This window comes from Haemaphysalis longicornis, unplaced genomic scaffold (assembly GCF_048455015.1).
Source record: "Haemaphysalis longicornis isolate Haplotype H1 unplaced genomic scaffold, Haemaphysalis longicornis Haplotype H1 scaffold_1, whole genome shotgun sequence".
Taxonomy (NCBI): Eukaryota; Metazoa; Arthropoda; class Arachnida; order Ixodida; family Ixodidae; genus Haemaphysalis; species Haemaphysalis longicornis.
In genome coordinates, this window is record NW_027526203.1 from 438,957,423 (window position 1) to 438,966,373 (window position 8,951).

Below are 8,951 nucleotides of genomic sequence, written 5' to 3' on the forward strand. Positions count from 1 at the left end.
CTCTCGCAAATAGCTTTCGGTCCACAGGCGTCCTTGCCATTTGCATTCCCCGAGCGCTCCTCAGAACCTTGGCGCGAACCAAGGGCATCGCAAGGAGGCGATGACAGCCCAAGCAGCCGGGGCAGCATACCGGGCCAGCATAACCGACGCCCCCTCTGCTGGCTTTCAACGGCGCTATCCCTCCGCTGTTGTCTCTAATGGTGCCGCTTCCGTCGCAGACTTTCTTTGCTGCTTTTCACGGAGGTCGCCGCTCCCAACGGGCGAACGACCCCCGTCCGCGTGACAACGCGTGTGCTGTCTAATCGGGCCCTGCCCCGGGCGCCTGAGTTATAGAGGACGCGGTTCATGCCCGACGTTTACGTTTCCCAGAACAATAAAGCGAGACTTATGAAAACGCAACGGGGAAAAAAAATGACTACTATCTTCTAAATGCCTGTCGCGAGGGTTACAGTGTGTGCTCATGGAAGTTCACTTCATACTATACGTATTATTTGTTTATACTAAAGGCTATACTCATAACTTTGGTCTCAATGGGCAGAAGGGGAACCGGTTAAACAATGCGTTCTTTAGAAACTCTAGAGCACTCAGCCAGACGTACGAAAAAATTTCGTACGTCTTGCTCACGGCCCTGAGAGTACATAAATGAAGTAAAATGAAATTTGGCGCGAAGCTTTTTCATACGTTTTTCTGAGTGCTCTGGAGTTTCTAAAGAGCGCGTTGTTTAACCGGTTCCTCGTCTGCTCATTGAGACCAAAGTGATGAGTATACCCTTTAGTATAAACAAATAATACGTATAGTATGAAGTAAGCTACCATGTGCACATACTGTAAACCTCGTGACAGGCATTTAGAAAATAGTAGTCAGTTTTTTTTTCCCCGTTACGTTTTCATAAGGCTTGCTTTATTGTTCTGGGAAACAGAGAGAAGTATGTGGTAGTACATACAGTGAAAATTCGTTAATTCGAACTTTATTCGTTTATTATCGAACTTTATTAATTCGTTAATTCGTCCTTAAGGGAATAAAAAATTATAATGATGATGAGGTGAGGTGAGGCTGAAGTCAGGCGTGTGGTATCAATCCGTGTTGAGGTAAGCTTGCTCAGCTTACTTCAACCTTAGTGGTAAGGTCGACGCCGAGGTGCGGTCAAATATGTTATTTGTGTTTGAGGTAAATTCAGGAGGGTTACAGACTTGCTTTTGTGCGCAACCTTTTTTGACGAGAAACCCAACTGCGCAGCTCAGACAACCAACACGATGGAAATTCCTCTCTGAGCCGAATACTCCATACTTAGGACATCAATATACTGTGTATAAAATACACTTAGAGCGGTTCCAGGCTATTTCATCCGTGCCCTTCACCTGAAATCCCGGCGGCCCTACCTTAGTAGGTATTTTTAATCGTTATTTTTCAGTTTTATGTCGTAAATGAAAGTGTACACAATGCATTCGAAACACACAATTATAATGCTGATCGTAGAAACGCTGCTAACCTTTAAAAAAAGGTTATTAAAGTCGCGTCCCAGAACTATCTATATGGGTATATGGCCCCGAATGTAGGGGCTTTACAAAGCGAATTCATGCACAAGCGTTTATATACTGAATTCAAAGAATTTGCAAAGCGCGTGATCGGGATTGTTCCGCCTTCCGCCGCGGAGAAAATTTTCAGACCACATTGCGGCGGGGTGTGTGCTGCCTTAATGCTCCACGTACAGGTGTAGTAGGGGCTAACGCAGTATTTGATGCCCTATGTGCTTCAGCTGTGTCTACACAGCCACCAGAAACTCAGGGACAGGCTTATTACGCGAGGGGTAGACAGCCCGCGCAAGTAACACCCGCTAAACGTACGCTGAATCTGTCCGGTACAAGCACCGCTTTAGATCTAGACATCCGAAGGAACAGTCCCCCCCCCCCCCCAAGCCCCGGGAAACAGGCATCCGCCGAAATCGGCGGCAGGCAACCCGAAGACACTTTTCTCAGGCCTGTCTAAATGAATTCATTCCTTCAATTAGGCAGGCCTGGGAACGCTGTGTGTCGTGCTGTGGTCATTTATTACCTTAAACGTTTAGCAACGGCCCTCAGCAACTTTTCAACAGCCTTATGTCGCTTGCTGTCTTCTGTAGGAAGCTGATTGTCTGTCCTTGCGGCCGCGACTCTCTTCACGAGAGGAAATTCCTAACTAACGCAACATCGCCTTAGCTGGTGCTCTGACGGCATGGTGTTCCAGGCTTCCAGCAGGCATCCTCAATGTGATCTGGAAATTTCTCTTCGGCTGAATGCGCAACAATCTGGCCCATTCTTCTTTGTAAATTCTCTCAGGTCAGTTTATCGGAAACTGTGATATACAAAAATCACGAGAAAAAAAAGTAATACAGCAATACGAATACTTAGAGGTTGAAAATAAATGTGTAAAGGTTGGAGTCACGTGGCTAAAAACAAATGAGAAGTACGAGGAAGGAGGAGAGTCAAAGAAGCGACGAAAAAATGGAGTTGTTTAAAAATAGAGAAGGAAAAGTTAAAGTCGTTTAGTACAGTGAGAATAATAATAAAAATTAACAATGGGGGCATCCGTAAATAAAAGAAAAATAGCTGACGACTACGATACTCCCTAATGCGGAATTTGTGCGCAGCGTGAACTGCAGTCTTCTCGGTCCCGGCGCATAGCTGCTGCGTCTCAGGAAGCGATCGCGCGATCAGCGAACGCACGGCGGCGCGGGCTATTCCGCCGTTATCTCGCATTCAGCGCGTCGCCGCCGTCGAGCATGTTGTTGTAAATCGCGTTTGAATCTCCCGCGCAAATGTCACGGGATTCGGATGATCTACGCAACGGGGAGGAGAGGGAGAGCTGCTTTATTGAAAGGGAAATGAGCAACGAGGAGGACGCCGAAGGACCTATGTACGTGCATCCCGCAGCGGGCGCTGGGGTTCTGTGGCGCCGCCTCGGCATACAGCCCTCCCCTCACACTTTCGCCACAAGTTCCTCCTCCTTTTTCCTTTAGTCTTCGGTTTCCTCTTTGTTTGCTCGGTTACGAGGGACGAAGGCGCCGTCAAACCACGGTAGCGGGTGCTTAAGTGCTGCGCACTACATCAAGCTGTACAAAAAAAGGAAAACATGCGAGCACTACCAAAATGGCTCCATATTCTGCGTGAGCATGTGAAAATCCCCCGACGATCTGTATCGGCTGGCGGCGTGTTCGGCCTGCTGCTCCACAAGTCCGCAAAAAAGATTAAACGATTCTGCACGATTTAAGCATTCGTGCAAAGTCTCCCGGTATAGTCTTCTCAGTGTAAAGTAATATTGTCGAAGAATTTTGAGCTTATTTGGTGCACGCATAAATAATGGAATGATAAAAATATGATTATAAAATTGACTTACTTGAGCATACACTTGTGCGGTTTGCAGCAATCATGTGTGCTTCGCGTGGAGGAGGAAGTGCTGTTCTCAATTCAATGGGAACGCCAGAAAATCGGGGGCATATTTGGCGAAGGAACACTTTCTTTATGAGCTGGTTAAAGCGCTTACGGAGTTCGATGAGAGGATGTTTGATAAAGCCGCCTCGATAAAATCTCATTCGATAAAACGGGACTCGATTAAACGGCGTTCGATGAAATGGAATTCGATAAAATTTGGTTTCCAACTTCGAACATAAGGATTGCTCTCTTAAATGATGCAAAAGTGCACACATTAGGATCACTTACACCCCTTCTAACTGATACCTAATGCCGTCATATATATCTATAGATGCAGTGAAGTTCAGCATGAACGAACAATTAAAATACAGAAAATTTATTTTCGAAAATCTCGGTCGAACGTTATTTCCAACGCGCAGTAGGTTCGATTAAACGAATCGCACTACAAACGTCCATACCCCTCAGTTTTTCGATCATTCCCTCTTTCGATTGGCTATAGCGTGTAACGTGGTTAGACCCGCCGAAATTAAATGAACCCACCACAGCTCAGTATTACAACAGCATTCACACGCTACGACCTGCGTGCAATGCATCCAACCCACCTTCGTTTACCGCGGCAATTATCACAATAATGTTCCTTGGGAGGTAAGACCTGGTAATTAACTTTTAAAACATCCGCAAATTAGCCTATCCGTTCGCCGTTCGTCTAAGCTCGCATAGGGTGCATCTATTCGGTCTCCACGTTCTATTTAATCGATATGATTAAATGATTAAATTTACCCAGAAACGCGTGGTGGCCCATTTTATTTCCCGGAATCATATCCGTCACTTCATTGTATTGCAAATCAAATGCAAAAATTCCCTCCAGACTTTGAACCTTGGTCGTAATATCGTTCCTTTATCATTCTTTCACAGATCTGTTCAGAATACGACTCAATCCACATTTCGCTTCCATATCGCCTCAAACAAAACTCGCTGATTAAACGATCATTAAGTTTGCACGCGTGTACGGTTTTCTTCACTTCCTGTGGCCATTCGCTCATGGAAAGATCTTTTCAATAGCATTGCTTCCGTGTCAAACAAAGATAAACTTCGTCATTTTCTGCACGTACATTTTTTTCTCTCTCACAGAAACGCTTAGAAGTTACTCTTTTGTCTTGCGTTTCGCGCCAAGAACGGCGCTTGAAATTGTTACAGCGACACCTGTCAGTATATTACAGTAAACCCCCTTATAACAAAACCGCTTTATTCGAAATTTCGATTCATTCGAAGTGGTGCATGGTACCCGTTGCAGTGGCATGGCAGCAAGTCATATCCGCTTTTAACGAAGTATTGTTTATAACGAAGCCAGCTTCCTATCCTAAGAGATTCGTTACAACCAGGGTGTACTTAATATTGTATACGTGGGGTACTTTGTCTCGGCAGGTGTCGGTTGCCATGTGTGCGGGGCCGTATGTCCTTCGCCGGCATCACGGTGAATGCGCTGCCGAGCCCACACCTGAAAAACAGTTTTTTTTTTTTTTACTTCCCAAGTTTGGAGAGTCGATCCCCGACTTTTCTGCTTCTGACGCGGAAATCATAACCACTCGGCGAAAAGTCCTCCCCGCTAACGCGGTATATTATACAGGGTATGATAATCAAATTTTATGGCTGTTTCAAGGTATTTGAGGAAAATTAAGAAATCATCGTGGATTATAAGCTGCGGTGCAACTGCCTCAGGCGAGTGCCACATATGAACACATGCCCACGCTCGGATTCCGCTCGCATTTTAAAGCTACGACTACAGGACACGTGCCGCCTGAAATATTGCCCTTGGAGAATCATCGCATCTGCGCAGCTGTACGTCAACAGCTGTCGCTGTTGGGGGTGTCACCTTGGATGAATCAGTGGCAAGAGTTTTTCTTTCGCAAATTTTGTCCATGTGTGCATTTTTTAATATAACTCTGATCCATCTGGTATTCGATGCTGTGCCCTTTTGCGTGTGCACTTGTGTGCCTTATATTTTTTGCTTTTTTTTCTGTGTTTGAAATGTCTTTTTTAGAAGAACTTGTTGCTGGGCGGGTTAGTCAACACTTGATGACATGGCTGAAGCGCTAAGAAAGATGGAGACATGAAAGGAGCTGGTCCTGTCGTCTTTCATGTGTTTTTTTTTAGCGCTTAAACAATGTCATGAAGTAATTTCTACAACTGTGTCCTTACAGTCTTCCATTCTGCCTGTCTTGCTGTCATTACTAAAGAGCCATGTTTTCTCCATACACATATCGCACTATATTTCAGAAAGTGCGCCAGGGCTCACAAATGTCAAATTTTGAACACTCGTCACCACCGATCATAAGCTCGATTTGCACTCGACAGCTATTCAAAATAATAATAATAATAATAATAATAATAATAATAATAATAATAATAATAATAATAATAATAATAATAATAATAATAATAATAATAATAATTACTGGTACTAACTACTTAATACTACTTACCACTACTACTGCTACTAGCTGCTTGCTACCAGAGTTCTTGAATACATGAAGTTGCGATACTATCCATCAAAAAAAAAAAAACAAAAAAAACATGCACCCCTCCGTCAAACGACGACTGATGGTTGAACGCGCAGCTTTTCGTGACGGATTCTTTGGTTGTCGTCCAAGTTTTCCAAACTGGTTGGACCGTGTCGAAATGAAGCGATCAGAAAGACGCTGGCTTCATAACGCGAGGGACCCAGGTTCGATTCCGGCCACGTGATGATGATGATGATGAGAAAATTTTATTTTGCCCAAACTGGGGGAGGGAAGGGGACGAAAGGGAGCGTTCGACGGTCCTTCCCCGTCAGATGGCGGCCAGGAGCCCGCGAGCCCTAGCGCCATCTTCGGCCAGTTGGACAAGGCTGCGTTGAGAATTTGGAATGAGGGACTCCTTGGTTTGAATGAGCACAGAAGGGAAAGCCAGCAGTGAAGAACGCCAAGGAACCGTATAGGTGAAGCGATTCTCATTTTGTATTTTCTAAATCGATTTTCTGAAATTCTTGAGGAAAAGAAAGCGGACAACGACATCCGCGGGCCGGGCGGGGCCCGAACCCACCACCTTCAGAATACCGCTTTGATGCCATACGAAGTAGACTACGGAGGAGGATGGTGTCCTTTCCACTTCCTTGGGTATTTGTTTCAACGTAATTGCGTGCTGCGCTTGAGGATTGTAGCCAGCGCCGCTCGGACAACTTGGGGCGCGTTATGCTTATGCTGGCGCATGCCCAACAGTTGCTGCTATACGTAGTGTGCACTGGGGTACTGAAAAGCGCTCCATAAGCTTGGCACATGTGATGCACCAAGCAATCAACGAATCGCTACACCAGTTACTTTGAGCGCTGGGAGGTTCGACCACATGAAATCTGTGGCAGCACTCTAAATACTGCGTGCGTCATCAGAAGCCTAACAGGGTATTACATGCTCACAGAAGCATTACCGCTGTGGGGGGAGTGGACACGCTTTAGAAGCCCGAATGTATGCTGGGTTTGGCACAATATCGTGTGGTTGACGCAGCCACACCCTCTGTTAATGTTTTTACAGCTAAGGCTAATAGCTCCGATGGCAGAGTATACGTGTGTTGGGCCCCTATTCGCTGTCGTTAATCTACCTTCGTATAGTTCCCGAAAGAAGGGAGGGGTGAGACCCGACGACAGGCCAAAGGAACGGGTGTGCACAAAGTGTGATGAAGTAAACAAACGCCTCTCTCTACACAGAGTGTGACCCGCATCTTTTTTTTTATTCTCTAGAAGACTGATAGTGCACGGTAGAGGATGTTGATCACATGCGGTCCAACCATAGGGTGAAGTATTTCAGAGTTGAGATCACAGCCGGAAATGAAGTCTCCAGCTTCCAGGGCAGATAGGAGAGCTCGCCGCCATTTGAAAACTGTCCTTCAAACTCCAAGATGTGCCGCGTGGTCATGAAGGTATTCAGAATAAGGCAGTCGACGAATGCATTCGCCGCGCGCCTCATCTTGACATGCGCGTCATGAGATCCGCATACTACGTTCAGCACCAGTCGGGTCTTGCCTCGCGGGGATCTGTCCTGAGCGTCCACAATTGACCTCAGCTGGCACAAAGCTTCGGCGGGGTCGGCCACAATGTAGAAAGAAGCAGAAATTAGTTTGGGAAGGTGGCGTAGGATAGAGAAAGCAATGCTGTTTCCTCTCAGGCCCTGCACGTGCAAGCTTTCGAGCTTCTTGCAGGCTCGCAGTACGCGAAGCGATTCGTCCGGAAGCTTGCTTACTTGGATGTGAACGTGCCGCAGCGTCTTCCTGAAGCTCAGCATCAGCTGATAGAATAGCTGCGTGTCCAGACGGGGAACTTCGAAACGCTCCAGTAATGGTGGCGTGCGGATTTGCCGGTTTAGCAACCATTCTCCACAACCGTGGATCACGCGCAGCGACTTGAGTTGCAGGAATCCCTGAAGGGCCTGGGCCATGCTGATGTCGCTTTCGTTCCACACCGATCCGATTTCCAGCGTTACGAGGCCCGGGCAGCTATTTGACACTTGGATCAAGCCGACCGTGGAGATCACACTCACCGATAAATGGCGAAGGTGGACCAGCCCCTTGACACTGGTCCAGCTATTGCTCCGAGAAATCTGCTGCAAGTTGAGCTCAAGACGTTCAAGTCGAGGGCAGCTGCGACATATTTGGTAAAGAGCATCATCGTGAATCTCCAGGTGATCCGAGGTGACGAGCCTCCTGAGAGAACGAAGTGATTCTAGCGTACGGACGTCGATCGCGGCCAGCCTGTACCGGCCCCAGAGCACGATGGTTGTGAGGATCTCACAGTGTCCAAGAATGGCCGGCATGGCATCATGCGAAAGCCCGCTGCCGGGTATCACCAAGCACTTCAAGAGCCGAAATACAGTTGACGCCGAAGCTATAAGGTCCCAGTCGACGATTTCCGTGGTGATGTACAGGCTGTGCAACATGGTGGAACGCTCGAGGGTTTTCCGCACTCGCTGCGGGTTGGCAGCAAACCACGGGTCGATGCAAAGCGTGGTGAACAATGACGGGTCCAATGCCAGCTGCATCCATCGCCTGGAAACCCGGATGATTCCTTCAAGGATTTCCTGGGGTAGGTATGAAAATATCATGAGAATCACCTCCGGCGGCAAGTCATTGAATTCCATGGTGATTCCTATTCAACGCAGCGTGCATGCAGGTTCCTTTTCTTCCTCTGCGTCTATTAACGGTGGCGTCTGTCACGAGATATTACGCTCGTGTTAGTGACGCTGACGATGGCGTTGTTTGTTTGCTTGTTTTTCGCCACATGCTATCAGAAAAGAATATGCGGACATTGGTGAAAGGCGACGTGGAAATCACATCGGGCTCTATTTTTCTTTTGCCGATGAGTGATCCCGTTCACCATGCGCAAAGGTATGACATGGTGCGCCCTCCAGTGGCGTGCTTGGAACATTCCTAAATCCCCTTCGACCACAAATAAATATCTATGTTCTTTTCCCTATCGCTGGAGCAGATAACAAATCCAGGAAACTCCAGGGAAAAAAG